A 16,445-nucleotide genomic window follows, 5' to 3' on the forward strand; every position below is an offset into this window, starting at 1 on the left:
GTTTCTTCTGTCATTTGCCTTTGTAATTATAATATTTTCAACTTTTTTTCCCCGATATTTCATTATATTTGTTATTCTATCACTTATTCCCATTTTCCTCCTCCACATGCCCCTTTTCCTTGTTGCCCTCCTTCCTGGCATTGCAATTTTCTCCAATCTCTCCTGGTTACTCTTTCGTCTTGCTCCACAGCAAGTCATATTGAACTTCCCTTTTTTGCTCTGGAGATTTGTTCCACCATTTCCTGAGTTACTAGTCTTCCTCTTTTATTTCTACTTGTTTTGCTGGAGAATATTTTCAGACAACTTACTGTAGGAGGTAAATGTTCCAAGTCCTTCCTTGTCTGATATGTCTTCATTCCACTGTCACAATTAATTGTGTTTGTCTGTGTGCAATATTCTACTTTATAATCATGTCGCTGAGGAACTTGGTAGCTTTTTTCCCCTCATATTTTAGTACCTGCTTTTCCTGATGAGAAGTCTGATATGTGGAAGACAAATTGTTCCTATTTCACTAAGTCAAATCCTAACAATTCATTTTCCATTTTAAAGCTGAGCCCCATAAGTCTGTATTCTGTTTTTAACGCTACCTAGTAAAATTTGACATCCTGACTCTGAAAATACGGAACTTTAAATTAAAAAGTCTAATAAAGAGATGAAAAGATGTTTCTTCTCTACTGCAGCTACAAAGAAAGAGGTGTCCTTTATCTTAAAACTTGGTCAGAGCATCCAATGATGTAAGTTCTTAAATTCGAACTTTCACGGAAGTGTTAGTCTTGTTTCCCACGCAACATAAAGACTTGAGCAAATATTCACAACTGCTACCAGCTCATTCTGTTCTCTCTAGTATAAGTCTATCATTGGGATTATTATTTGAACAAAGGAATCTTGTAGGTGCTAGAGATTTTAGAATTTGTTAGACATGTTATGTGAACACAACCTTCAATGATACCTGTATTTGCCTGCTTGCTAAGACTGTTGAGATAGTCTTTATTTGTTACCCTGGTGACAATGTTGTGGTATAAACATTATTAAAGTTGCTCTGTCAAATCAGAAGAGGGTTATTGGCTCTCTCTCCTTCTGGCATAATGAACAAATAAAATCTACTAGAGTCCTTTACATAACAAAAAGTTTGAGTCTTGTCTCGTTATATTTTCATGTGGATATCTAGTCGCTTTAGCACCATGGACCACAGTGACAATTTTTCAAACCAAAGTTGGTTTTATATTTTATTTCTAATACCTGAGGGCTATTCAGAATATGTCACCTTTTCAGTATTATTTACAACATGGAACATTTCAATGTCCTTCAGGAACTCTGGGAGGGGAGAAGAATATTTGAGAACAATATAAAAATGCAAAGCAGCAGTTCCTTTAATTAAAAAAAAAAAATTACTCCCCACCTCCAGCCACACACCAAGGTCCAAGAAGACAATATTCCATAATAGTCTTCTAAATATGGTGAAAATCTTCCTACCAAAACCAAAAGTATTCTCTATATTACCATAGTATTAAATTTTTACTAAATTATTGTCCAGAGTAGTCAGTTCTAGGACATAGAACAGTAGGAAAAAATAGTATTGTGGAAGGGAACCTTCCTTAGATCCATACAAACTTCAATATCACCTTTGAAAGAGATCAAATAAATAACAGCACAGAGTAAAAAAATAGGCCCACACACAGAGGATCACTTGTTTTACCACAGATGCCAATGAAATTCACGGGGAAAGGAAGGCTTTTCAATATATGGTACTGGTTTAAAGGTTACTTGCATTTTAAAGTGAGATAAATATTATCAAATTATTCACCAGACAGATTATACTAATTTATATTCTCAGCAACATGAATAAATCAATAGATTTATAATCTACTGATATAAATGTTCAAAGACATTTGAAAAGAGTGGACATTATGTTTATTAAGCACAAAGTCCTCTTTCTATGTGTGTTTATAATGCAGTTCATTAATCATTCAAGCAACAAGTAATTACTGAATGCCTCATATATTCTAGGTATTGATCTAGGCCCTGGGGATTTGGCCGAAGGCAAAGTACCTACTTTCTTAGAGCCTAAATTCTTGTGAGGGGAGAGAGATAATGAACAGATAGAAAAATAATGTTATGTTATAGGCTCCTAAGTTGTATGAGGGAAAAACCCATCAGGATAAGGGGTGAGAGAGAGACTAGGAGTGAGGATTCTAGTTCAGATAGGAGGGTCAGGGCAGATCTCTCTGTGGAGGTGGCCTGCATGATGAGAAGGAGAGAGTCAAGCCAAGTTTGATGGAAGGCATATGTCCCAGACAAATGCTCAAGGAGCGTGAAGGCTCTAGGTCAAGAAAGTGGTTGGTGTAGGAGAGACTCAGTGTGGCTGGCGAGCATGGGAGAGATGCTCAGATGCGTAGGCATGGGCCAGATCATGTTGGCCTTGTTGGCCATAGTAAGACATTTAGATTTTATTCCAATGTAAGGGGAAGCCACCAAAGAGTCTTCAGCACTGATGTGGCATAATCTGATTCATACTTACAAAAAGTAATTTTGATCGCTATGGGGAAACGAATTAGAGGGGGGAAAAAAGAAAGCAGAACGAACTTTAGTTGTAACCAGAGGTAGTGAAATATGATCAAAATTGAGACATATCTGGATGATATAAGAGTTAGGGCTTGCTGATGGTTTGGATGTCAGGGGTGGGGTGGGCTAAGTGAAAGAAGCCAGACATGAAAGGCCACATACTATATGATTCCATTTATGTAAAATGTCCAGAATAGGCAAATCTGTAGAGTCAGAAAGTCAATTAGTGTTTTCCAGGGACTCAGGGTATGGAGTGAAAATGGGGAGTGACAACTTAATGGAGGTTTCTCTTTGGGGTGATGAAAAAGTTCTGGAGCTAGACAGTAGAGATGGTTGCATAACATCGTGAAAGTACTAAATGCCAGGGAATTAGACACTTTAAAATGGTTACAGTGGTTAATGTCGTTATTTGTATTTTACCACAATAAAAAAATCTGAGACAACAAAAATTTTAGAATCTATGTAAGGAAACTCAAGAGTTTAGTTTGGGACATGTTAAATTTGAGATGCCTCTTAGACATTTAAGTGGAGCTGGATGAAGGAATCTGAAACTCAGGGAAAAATGCAAGACTGCAGAAAGAAATCTAGAAGTCTTTAGCATAGGGATGGCGTTTAAAGATTGAGGACTGGGCGAGACGGTGTAGGAAGGTAGTGTGGAGAGGGAAGAAAGAGAAGGCTGAGTCTTGGGCTACCTCAATATTTTGAGGTCAGGAATAGAATGAGGAGCCTGCGAGGCAGAGTGGGCACATTGGCTCCACAAAGCAGTAGGAAAGTCAGAAGAATGTGGCACCTCTGGAGCCCAGGAAGCCTATTTTGGGGAGAGGGGTGCTAAATGTGTCAATTGCTGCTGAGAGATGGAGTAAAATGAATACACTTGGATTTTGTGCAATGAATGTTGGTCCCTGTGATCTTCACAAAGTGAATAATAAATGCATTACTGTACTCAAATATACTCGCTTAAAACATTTTTTGGTCTATTGATTTCTGAAACAGATGTATTAAAGTTTTTTTCTGACATTATAGATTGATCAATTTTGATTTCTTGTATTTCTAATGTCTTTTGCTTTTCAAATTTTTAAGTTCTGTATTAAGTAAATAAAAGTTTTTGGTTTTCATTCAGTGAATTGTGATTTTTATCATTTGGAACTAGCCTTCTTTCCCTTTAATGTTTTAGATGTCTTTTTAAAAATGGCATATAGCTGGATTTTTTTTTTTTTTTTACTACAAATCAAAACTCATTTTTGGAAAATGGAAGCTTAACTCATTTACATTTTTATTGTTAATATGTTTAAATAAATTTGTGTTATCTTGTTTTATATTTTCTATTCAGGTTGCTTTTTTTTCCTTCTATTTCTTCTTTCTCCTGTTGTTGTCTTTTGTTAGATTGATCAAGTTTTCTTTGTTCCATTTGTTTTCCTTTAAGGGATGGCAAAGTTATTTATTCAGTTTCAATTATTTAGATGATTAACTTAAAATTTGAACTCTCATGGTTATACATGTTTTTTTATCAGTATCTAGAATTAATTCATCTTTATATATTCCCATTAAGCAAGAAATTATATTCTCTGACTTTCTCCTTCCTCCACTGCAGGTGTAAGAAATTTTTATCAAATTAGTTTTATTCTAGTTAAGTATTACTGTTTGATATTTTTTTGACTTACTTTTTTTCCTCTATTGCACATTATCTTTTTCTTCGGATTACTTTTTGTCATTGTTGCTTTGTTCAAGTGCATAAGTACTATAATTATTTTAGAAATAGTGTGTTTGTGGCAAAACTTGTGAGTCTTGGTGTGTTCAAAATGTTTCCAATTTGCTATTTCACTTGATTATAAGTTTGCCTTGGTATAGATTTCTAGGTTCATAATCATTTCCCTCCAGAATTTCGAAGATATTGCTCTGATGTCTTTGGTACTCAGGGTTGCTGATGAGAAGTCCGATGCTATTCTGCTTCTTGTTTCTTTGTAGATTTTATGTGGAATTTTTCAGAATCATATTTTTTATCTGTGAGTTTCTTAAATTTCACCAGGATTTGTCAGTGGGCCCTTTCAATCTATAAGTTGTGCTTTCTTCAGCTCAGGGAAATTTAATTTATTTTTTTCCTTGATTTCTTCTGTCATTGTTTCTGTATCTTTTTTCTGGAAGTCCTATTAGATGGATTTCAAATCACCTTGATTAGTACTCAATATTGCTTATCTTAATATTTTCCATTTACTTTGTCTTTTTTATTTCAAAATTTGGGAGATTTTCCTACCTTAATCTTTTGATCACTATTTGACTTTTAGTTGTATAGGTTCCATTGATCATTCATTCACTCGACAAGTATTTAGTGAGTTCCAGGCATCATTTTAAGTGCTGAGATTCAATGGTGAATGAAGTCCTCTTACTGGATTTTTCTTTTCCAATAACTCTTATTCTCTGAATGTTCTTTTTATATGTAGGAAAATATTCTCAACATATCCCTGAATATACCAAATGGATTCTTTTTTTTTCCTAAGATGAAAATTTTGTTCTGATCTCTTTTTCTTCCAGGTCAGGTCTATTTGTTCTTTTTTGTCTATTTTACTCTCATGCTATTGGCTTTCCTTAATGTCTGGTGATCCTGTGTTATCTTTTACTTTTACAAATGAAGAACTAGGTTGATTATTGTAGGTTAGTGCCATGAGTTTTATCTGCTTTTGTGTGGTTATGGTGACAGACCTCTTCTCTGAATGCAAGGTCTAATTTCCTTTAGGTTGGTGGAAAATATTCCCAGGAAGCATTTACTTAAATGGGTGTGGAGCAGGCAGGTAGGACTATTTATATCAGTCATAATTATTCATTATAAGTAAGAGAAACTGGGTCTGGCTAATTTATACAGAAAAATAATTTGTCAGCAAACTATTGGGGAGCTCACAGAATTGAGCTGAAGGCTAAAAATCAGGTTTGGAAAACAGGAGGAACCAAAGGACCACAGCCAAGGAAACTTGGCAGGAATAGTCTGGTTAGGTTATTTTTGCGAGCCTTTGTGGGTGTCACTCTAGATTCAGATCTTGGGTAGAACAAGCAGCACTTAAATGGCCAAAACAGGAAGCAGGATTATCTGACAGGCACCCAATAACCACATATGGTAGGCAGAAAAAATGGCCCCAAAGATGCCCATGGCCTAATCCCTGAAACCTATGAACACAGTCTCTTACATGGTAAAAGAGACTTTGCAGATGTGATTAAGTTAAACAATTTGAGAAAGGGTAAGTATCCAAGGTATTCTGGGTGGGCCCTTTTACATGATTACGGGCAGGGGAAGGTCAGTGGGCCCCACGTTCTGATGCAGTTCTATACAATATCCTGATGGTTGATTCAGAGCTTTCTTCTGGATTATTGTAAATGTCCCTCTGAGTTTGGAATCTCTGGATTTGCTCCTATCTTCTCATTATTTTAATCTTTTATTTGGTTCGTTTTCTGCTGCCAGTTTTGGAATGTGAGTTTTCTTCACTCTTGTCAATATTGATTTCATTTAATTCTATTTTCCAAGATATTTCAAATTTTCAAGTCTTAGAGCAGGCAAGGGGAGAAATGCAAGTTAAGGATGGGTTAGCTCTAGGGTGGTCCAGGTGGAAGCAGATAGAAAGAATACAGAGGTTAGGAAGATCCAGTGGGTGTCAAAGAAGCTCCTTAACAGGAAAAGAAAAAACAGACCTGGGTTCAAGTCTTAGTTTTACCCCTTACCAACTATGTAACCTTAGGCAAACTGAGCCTCTGAGAGCTTCAATTTCCTCACTTATAAAATGGGGATAACACCATCTCTCAGATAGGGGTGCTGCAAGGATTAAACGAGATAATATTGGTAAAGCGATTACCATAGATTTGGCATACAGTAATATTGGATATTTACTGAGTGTGTTTACATGGGTTAATCGTGTTTAATCCTGATTATTAAGATTATTACACAGATTAGGAAGCTGAGGAATAGAGAATTGATGTAATTCAATTCTGATTAGGGCTGTGATCATCAAGTGGCAGAGCAGGGATGTGAACCTGAGTAGTCTGGCTCTGTCATCTCTGCACACACACAATGCCTCAGATTACCCTATGGATGAGGGCTATCAGGCTGAGTGCTCTTCTCTGGCTTTTAAATTTTTCTGTGCAGTTTTGGGATAAGGAGCCAAATTATTTTTAAGAACTGGAAAGTGATCAAGTCAGCAAGAGCTAACTAGGTGGCCCCAGGCATAGACAAGCTAGAGCTAACAAATCATTTTAGCTTACTGTTTAATATCTATGTTTGTTGGCTTGTTTGCTTTTATTATGTATTTATTTTGTGGAGGTAACATTTACTAACAGTAAAGTATACATATCTTAAGTGTACAGCTTAATGAATTTTCACATATGTTTACGCCTGTGTAATTACCATCCAAATCAAGATATAGAAAATTTCTAGCCCCCTAGAAGGCTCCCTTGTTCCCCTCCACCCCCACCGCCAGTCAATACCTGGCCAAAGGTAACTGCTGTACTAACTTCTATCGTCACAGGAGAGTTTAGTCTATTTTTAAACTTCATATAAACAGAACATATAGTTTATGCTCTTTCATGTCTAGCTGCTTTCACTCATCCTGTTTTTGTTTGTTTGTTTGTTTGTTTGTTTGTTTAAATAAAGAACCAGATGCATTACAGGCCATAAATCTATGAGCAGACGACCACATTTCATGAGCAGATAGCTAAGATCTCCTAGCGTGACCCCCAAGGGCTCTGTACACAAGTACAACCTTTTGCGAGCTGTGGGGGATGAGAAAGAGGAAGAAAACCCTGCTTGGGCAGGGCTGCCATCTGCTTAACACCCTGTGAAGGCTCTCTGGACTTCCTAGAATACTACAGCTATGAAGAGAATGGTCATTCCTTTTCTCTGTCTGCGGCTCCCCATGAGTCAGGTTTTCAGATAGGATAACTGCTTGAGTTTGCTTGATGGTGACACATTCTTTACTCGTTTGCATCTGTGGTGCAGTGGGAAGCTCTGAATCACTGTGTACGCTTAGGAGTGGGAAATGTCCGTGCCTCCCTCCAGCCTCTGGATGGGGGCATATCTATCTTCCCTGTGAAACACTGCCTTCCATTGCCTTCCTTTTTAGGATAATTCCAGCTTTCTTCCCGAAGACCAAGAACTCTCAAAGTCCTGGCTGGGGCTTTTTCCAGTTAGCTTTTGAAATACAAAGAAGCTCTTAAACCTCTTACACCTGCGCATGAGAACCTGTGCCTCAGAACTGGATAGCCAGGTTTCCTTCTAGAGAGGGAAGAAAGGAGAAAATCACCTTTTCCTTCTATCAGATAAGTCTCCAGCAGAAGTAAGAACAGGGCACACAAATGACTCTGTCAATAATCTATTCTGTGCCACAGGACTAGATTTCATACCTCTCCGCTGTGACTAACCTGGTAAAGAAACCTGGCAAACTCACGCTACAACTTATCAGCCCCTGTTTCTTCAACTACAGAATGGTATTGACACCAACCTTACAAGGGTATTCTCGTTAGTAAATGAAATTAACTGGATAATTAGAATTCTAATAAGTGTATTTTCTTTTTTTCTGTAGGAGGAATCGCCTGTTTGCATGGAAGCATGAATATCTGAATTGGGTGGTCCAGATTACAGGGATCAGAGAACAGAGAAGTGGAGCACTTTGCCAGGTAGATGGGAAGCAGGCTGGGCCCACAGAGACTTTTCTTTCCTTCTCTTTATGGTTCCGAGCAGGTGAGTGGTGTGACTTATAGAAAGTCATAGGTCACCTGACTACCCAGAAGGAAAAACTTTTGTGTAACTACTGTCTAGATTACATGAACCTTGTCACGTACATTGTAAAGCCTAAGTCTTGATTTCTTTTCTGTGAAAGAATTTTCATCAAGCTAGAAGAACAAAACCCACTAGTACCTTCTTCAAGAAATCGGTACCACCCTCATTCCCAAACACTTTTACCAGGCTATACCTTTAATCTGGAATTTTTATGACACTGAAATAAATTCGAATGATCAGACATGCATGCAAACTTTTCCCTATATCCCCTTCTTAGCTTCTATTATCGAAGGCATATGAATATCTACCACTCTAAGATGCAATCTCTGAGCATGCTTTTGAGAGAGAATATGAGGATGATAGACCCTCAGGACTGTGAACTGGCAGCTGAGACTGTCGATTAGAAGTAGTTTACTCGGATTGCTTTCCTAACTACTAGATTAGATCAGCACACTGAGAGTATAGAAATTAGAATTTTGATGGAAGATGGCTTGAGGGGATTGAACAAACTTAAAATTCTAGTAATGTTTTTTTACATATCGCTGTAGTCGAAACCTTAATTTGGGAATTTGTAATTGAATTTGAGAACACTGAAAATTTAGAGAGTGGGCAAAAATGAAGAAGGCTCAGGGAAGCCAGAGGACATGAGCACAGCATAAGCCTGGGGAGGGGATGGAGATGGGTGGAGATAGAAAGTAAGATTGTGGAAGTAGAAAGATACCAAAAATAAATACAAGTTTCTCCTGCTTTCTAAAAGTAGAACATTCCTTTTGTGAGCTGAAATGGTGTAGAGTGAAATAGCAATTACCTTTGGATACATCTTGCTAATGATGCACAAAATAAATTAAGATTAAGCATAGGTGCTCACAGACACAGTTCAAAGCTACACTGAGATGCTGAATGTGGTTCCTGGGGAAGGAGCTTGGTGGCGCCACTCAGAGCTCAGGGTGTGCACTGCCTCTCTAACAGTTTGCTGACAAAACAAACGCTGAATGCTATTTTCGCTTTTTGTCTTTTTTCATTAAAGTGAAAATCTTCTTCGGATTTCTTTCTGTTGGTAAAAAGTAGTACTAAGGTAGATCTTTTGTAAAAGCAAAGTGGTATAAATGCGAACTTCTGAAAAGCAGGGGACACCAGTATTATTTCCTTCAGGCCCTGTTGTCCTCGCTGGGCAATTTCCATCCCAAGTTTTCTCTTGTTACCTCTTGTCACTGTTTCATCCTGGTAAAAGTGAGAAACAAAGTAGTTTCTCGAACTAGTTTTAAAAAGACTCAAGTAGAAGTCTAGGAGGTACTTATATATATCCGGGAAAATACCCAGATATATCAGATGACAGTTTTATTGTTTAGATGCCTTCTTGAGGTTCCTCCTCATGGATCTTTTGTAAACAATCTGAAGCTTGGAAGCTGTCTTCATCACTCATATTTTGGAGAAAAGTTGAATATTGTCTGTCTGTGCTGTTTAGTGTATATGTTGCATTTATTTTTTTCGGAGGGTTGGAATAATGAGCTTGTAGTGGAGGAAAACTGGTTTACTACTATTAAGAGGTTTGATTTTTGGTTTTGCTGTCATTTATAGGAATCTAACATCTAAGTTTCTCGGTTCTAAGTACACTAGGTTTATACCTTCTCAAAACGAACAGAGGCTTTACTGAAAGTGCATAAAGGACTATCCATCTTCATAGCCTGTCATTCTTCCCACCTTGACCCCCCCGCCACTAGATTATTTTGAGGCATTTGAAGTAAATCTCAGATGTCATAACATTTCTGCTATAAATATTTCATCATGTATCTCCAACAGATATGGACCGTTTTAGAACACATAACCATATATTTTGATTCAGCAACTATAGCAAAATAAAGAGTTGTACTCCTAAAAATAAAACAAAACATAACCAAATTTTTCTGAAAATATTGACAAGAATTTTTTAATGTCACCAAATATCCAGTCAGGTTAAATTCCCTCCATCATTTCTGGATTTTGCTGATTACTTCCTTGTGGTGTTGTTTAAAAGTTCCTGTGCTCCCTGTATTTCTCGTAAGCTGAGTGTTAGATCCAGAGGTTTAATTTGATTTTTTGGTGGGGGAGGGAGGGGCAAGAATACTTCATAGGTGGCATTGTATAATTCCTTAGGAAGGCAAATGATGTTAGCAGGCACTAATTATCATTGTTGAAAGATTTTCTTCTTCATTTTTGACCACTCCTCAACCCAACCATCAAGCTATGCCCACCCCATCCCTCACCAGACACACCTCACACATATTCTTTCCTTTGTACTGTTTAAACTGATTAGAAAATGGTCACTTGGTTGTAAGCTTGTTTCAGAGACACAGTTTCCTTGGAAAATAATCAGAAGGCTCCATTAACCTTCAGTATATGTAAATGCGATTTTTCTCAATTTCCACCTATGGCGATAGTGTTGGTTGTCTATTCAAATGCCATCCCTCCTATCCTTTTTATGTGCTGCCGTAGGCAACCTCCCACTTAAGAGGTTGACTACCTCTTTACTTTTCAAAGCCTGACTGATTTCTGGGAAACTCTTTCCTTCTTAGTGAGTTATACCCTCAGCTTTGTGCCCATAGATGAAGTGTGAGATAATTATTTGATGCTACAGTGGCCATCTCTGACAATGGGGGCAAGCTTGAGGGTTAAAACCAATGTGCTCAGGATGATGGGATGGAAACGTGGGAAGAATCCAGGTCCTCATTAAGTCGCTGAGCCACTGAAATAGTGAACCCTGCAAATGCCATAACTCCACACTTATTATGTGAGATTGTACTATTTATTCCACTTTTAGTTGATCATTTGAATCTATAAACAACCTAACCAACACACCAGGTATATTCAAATACATCTCTTATTTTTCTTCTTACTGTTTAAAGCCTTGATGTATTTTTAAAAAACCCCAAAAACCTCTACACCTTGACCTTGAGTTTCTCATAAAATCAAAGCCTTTCTTATCTACTCTAATAGAGCTAAAAGGATGATACAGATAACACAAAACCTTGGATCATCAGTATTAACTTATTATGATATCATAATTTTTAAAAAATCAGCTTTTGATAAGATACAAGATGAAAACACATTCAGCAACTTAAAAGTAGGAATGGAGGCCCACAGACTTCTACGTTAGTGACAGGAACTGGAGTTAAAATATTTTCCAAAAGTCATTCTCAAAGCACATAACTAAGAGCTGACTCTGAGTGTTAACAATAAGGAGAAACTTTTCTCCCGTTATGCTGAACATAACATTCTTATTAAGTAAGAGAACTGGAATTTCTGAATCTCCTCCTCTGCAACAGAACAATTCCCAAGTTTTAAATTGAATGCACAAGATTAGCAGACAGAGTGATGAGGATTTGATTTAAAAAATAGTACGATGTTAGAAATCTGTTTAAGAAGCAGATATAGAACTGAAAAAGTAAAGGATAGCTGTACTTGTTTCTGCTTTTTTTTTAAATTGAGATATAATTGACATGTAACATTATGTTCCTGCTTCTTGTATTTTGTATTCCTGGACTGTGTTGTTTGGAAGCAAAGCTTCATTGTTTTTTGGCCAATAGATTGCACCTTTGTCCTTGCAGACAAGGTGATGACAACAAGTGGTTCTGAAAAACCTTCATTAACAAACCCTCTTTGTGTTGTGTCAGGAAACTCTGGCTCATAAGAGGATGACATCGGCAGGCTTCTCACCCACTCCTCCGGATGCATCAAGGTACAGGCACTCATTGTTTATGACTTTCACTCAGAACAGCCACTGGCTCTTGCTGGTTTCATTCACTGTGAAGGTGGTGATCATACATCCCAGATTTCAAAAAATCTGTCCTATTTCAGACCATGTGTCCGGCCATTGGCCCTGGTGTCTAGTTAGGAAAATACGATTGTCTTAATTATGGCACAACCCCTTCCAATGTCTTTGTCCATGTTTTCCCATGTCTCACTGTTGTGGGTACTTCTGTAGGTAGTATCCCTTCTCCTTTGCCCAATGAGCAAAATTCCCCATGTGTCTTCAGTTGAAACACCCTTACTTTAGGGATCCTGCCTAGAAGGGATTTCAATTTTAGTATTGACATTAAAATTAGACAATGTAAGGTAGGGGCCTGTCTCTGTGAAAAGCTACCTGATCAGAATTCAGAGTGAGTTAAATGTCCATTATCACAATAAAATTCAAAGCCTTAAACATTCATAAGTGATACATCTGAGCTGGTGAACATAATATATCTTGGAAAGTTCACTGAAAGGAAGAAAATATTCAGCTTTTGAGATCAGATAAGAGCAAAGAACAACCTCCAGGCTCACTGGGGACAGAATGGCTGTCCTCAGGCAGTAGGCTCACTGTTTACTCTGACACTGTGGCTTGGAGAACAGACCAGAATCTCTAGTATCGTCTATGTATTTAATGCAGTGAGCTAGGTACACCAAAAGTGCTCAGGAGATACTTGCGGACCTACAGGACAAGTAACTTTTACTGCAAGTGCCATGTTTGCCACACCAGGTAAGTGCATTGCCACCATCTTTAGGGTTCAGAGTATCCAACTATGCCTGAATAGCCGCAAAGAATGTACTTGATAGTTTTTCAGGGAGGTAGATATTTGATTTTCCATATGTATTTTTTACCTGCCCATACAGCAAGAATATTACAAATAACATTTATAAGAGAACAGATAATCCTTGGGTGTAAGGAAATTGGTAATGGCTTGAGACAGCTGAATAAATAACACATATTTATCTGGCTCCCTGGGCCTTACCCAAGCCTTTTTACAACTACCAGGTGTTTTATAGACACATTTTACAGACAAACAGTAGACAGAGTGAATCCTGACTGATTGTCCTGTCTTTTTAAAAAAGAAAAGAGAAGCACCACTATTGTTTTTCTAATGGAAGTGTCTTTTGTCTCTGTCCTTGGAAGCAGAGGACCAAGGCTGTGAGGGCAGATTTGGGGCTGTGAATTGTCACCTGGCCCTACTCCGCTTTCAACCAATTCTGGTTACGGGCTCTGTGTAAGTCTGTACGCATATGTAACTGTGATGCTCTGAGAGAAAACTCTCTATCCACTGCACCCAAAGCACAATCCCAGTGTTGTGTACAGTAGTTCCCCCTTATCTGCAGTTCTGTTCCAGGTTTCGATTACCTTTGGTTAACAGCAGTCTGAAAATATTAAAGGGAAAATTTCAGAAATAAGCAATTCATAAGTTTTAAATTATGTGACATGCTGAGCAGTATGATGAAATCTTCTGTCTTGTACTGTCCTGCTGAGGATGTGAATCAATCCTTTGTCCAGCGTCTTCTTCCTGTACGTAGAAAACAATAAGATATTTTGAAAGATAGATAGATAGAAAGACATTCATATAACTGTTATTACAGTATATTATTATAATTGTTCTGTAATATTGGTTATAGTTGTTAATGTCTTACTGTGCCTAATTTATGAATTAAACTTTATCATAGGTATGTAGGTATAGGAAAAAACATAGTATACATAGGGTTTAGTACTATAATCGGTTGCAGACATCCACTGGAGGCTTGGAACATATCCTCTGTGGATAAGGGGGACTAATGTACACAGAATGGTAGGTTCTCAAAAGTGGCTGTTGGGTAAATAAAATATCATGTGTTGTTAAGCAATAATTGTGAACAGTGTAGCTTCTTCGTGTTTGTAAGTTCCTTGGGTTGAGGATTAAATTTCATGCACTCAAATATCTCTTAGTATACAAATGTGTGCACTCAGGAAGTGTTTGTGTCTAACCGAGTGGAATAAGGGCCACATTCAGGAGCCTGCGCTGTTAACCTTCATGCCTATACCTCCAGCGTTGCCTGCTTAGCAGTAGGAGTGTTCTCCCATTTCTTTCAGGGTCTCACAGAATCATATTACAAGTTTGAAAAGGACCCGAGAGATTATTTAGGCCAAATTCTTTATTTTATAAATGAAACAATTAGAATCTGGAGAGATGGAGTGACTTCCTCGAGGTCATATAGCTAGTCTTTGGCAAAGCCGAGAAAAAAATTTGAGTCTCCTTAATTTTTTCTTCCTGAAATATTTTAAAATTTTACCTAAAAGATCTTCATTTCATGGATATGTGTGTGTGTGTGTGTGTGTGTGTGTGTGTGTATCCTTAAATAGATGCTATCATCAATTACTCCTCAAGAAAACTCTAAAAGTTTTACCTAGTCATTTCTCATATGACATATTTCAAGATGTTAAATAAGAAGTTCTCACTGAGATATCAAGATAAAATATAGAACAAGCCAAAGAGAGGAGCCATAAAAAGACAGAAATCTTCAAAGGGGTTATTCAAAAAGTGGTAACATGACTCAAATCCTTTTCCTATATTTAAGGTAAAAACATGTTGGGGCTCTGAGGGGGCTCAATAAATAGCACCTGTCTTCCCCACTCAGGGTCTGAACAAACTGAAAAACAAAATAAAAGGTAGCGGATGAAAACCAAAGTGTCATTTTTATTACTGAAAAAGGCTGAGCTGGAAGGTAGGGCTTAGTGTGGCAGCCAAGTGGGGCTGTTCACCGAACCCGAGGTTTAGGCCGACTTCATGAGCAGAACAGGTATGTGCCTGAGGGCGGGACCACTATCAAGAGGAAGAAGGGGGGCCAGGCTAAGCTTCCCCTGTGAGTGAATCATGTCCATAAGTGATAATAGGAAGAGCCCCGAGTGTTATAGCTAGTGCAGAACACTCTACAAGATTAGGGAACAGCCATGCCTCATAACAAAAAGTCAGAGGGATTGAAGATTGCAAGGGAAGATTTGTGAAGAGGGTTTTTCTGGAGGAGACTAGTCTGAAAGCCTCTCCCACCTCAAAGTTGCTCTCCCACTGGAAAGGCTTCATCCAGAGAGCTTTACACATACCTGCACCTTTGAGGATGTGTGCATAGGATGCTGGTGACTGGTGTTTGGGTCTCACCTAGAAACTTGGGAAAGAAAAAGAATTCTAAGTGGGAGCGAAGGTGAGGTGGCTGGACTGGGTGGACCAGGGCTGGAATTGAGAGAGGAGAAGCTTAGCTCCTGTCCAACAGGGCCACCCAGAGGAGCTGTTAGGATTCAGCAGGCAGAAGCTGGCGTTGAGACTCAGAGCTGAGTTTTAGCTGATCAAGGGAACTTCAGGTGAGGGGTCCCCAGCAATGGGGGATAGTGGGCTTTCTGAAAAACCCATGAGAGCACCCACATAAGGAAGAGGTGGCTTTCAATATCGTGGCCTAACCCAGAAAGAGATAAGCCACCTAGTGAGATAATCAGCCAATTAAGAACTTTCCCCTTTCTCCCTCCCTTCTTTTTCTCCCACCAAAAAATTTCAAAAGGGACAGTGGGAATCAAAAACAAAGTTGCTTTCTGATTTGAATAGATTATTTTCTTCACATTGAACAGCCTACAGACTTTATTTTGTTAGTTGTGGTTTCGCTACATTTATTAAACATGCTGCCTACACCAACATTTTGGGACATTAAGAACTCTGGAGACTCCACCTGACCAAGAGCCAAATCCCACTGATGCCCTTGCTACGTTTTCCCAGGTGGCGTGGTGCATGCACAGCAACTCCAGGTCTATTTCTCCAGCAAGTTATGAACTCAAGAAGGAAAACGATAAATGCATTCTAGTCAGTAACTGGTCTTTCTATGATCACTTTCTTCTTACAGTACTCTCCCAGCAAACAGCCCTGCTATTAAACCTGTTGGTGAATAAACTGAATGAAATATGTTAAAAGGCTCCCTCCAGTCCTGCCCAAAGCCAGGCAGAAGAGGCCAAGTGGAGTTCTCATCACCGTCTCCCAACACCCTTTATTGTTTGATCAGCATAGTTTTCCTCCGTAAGACATTAATGATTTCCAAGACTGCTTTAAGAAGTTTCTTTATTATACGTGAAGTGATTGAAAACTGCCAATCACAAATCTGGCAATCCCCTCTCATGAGCTTAAAGACTGTTCTGATTACGATAATTACATTTTTATGAATATCCTACCTAGAGAGTAACAATTTTACTATGTCAGACTAAACCACACAAAGATGCCTCAATTTCATCTGCAATGAAAAATAGAGCCTAATCGCACAGTTATATTTATATGATAGTCAAACATCAAGATGCAACATAAGTACTTCAGCTAAAAGAATTTGATCATTATTT

The 16,445-nt window shown here is 38.2% G+C and overlaps 1 long non-coding RNA gene across 1 annotated transcript in view; it reads left to right on the forward strand.

Moving 5' to 3' along the window:
- LOC120597135 (uncharacterized) overlaps positions 1-12,119 on the forward strand; it is a 47,009-nt gene extending 34,890 nt beyond the window's left edge. Inside the window, exons 4-5 of the long non-coding RNA XR_005651340.1 lie at positions 8,121-8,214; positions 11,968-12,119. This is a non-coding gene — a long non-coding RNA (uncharacterized LOC120597135). The remainder of the gene's footprint in view (positions 1-8,120; positions 8,215-11,967) is intronic.
- Positions 12,120-16,445: the final 4,326 nt, after the last annotated feature.

Source organism: Pteropus medius, unplaced genomic scaffold, assembly GCF_902729225.1.
Source record: "Pteropus medius unplaced genomic scaffold, Ma_sr-lr_union100, whole genome shotgun sequence".
NCBI lineage: Eukaryota > Metazoa > Chordata > Mammalia > Chiroptera > Pteropodidae > Pteropus > Pteropus medius.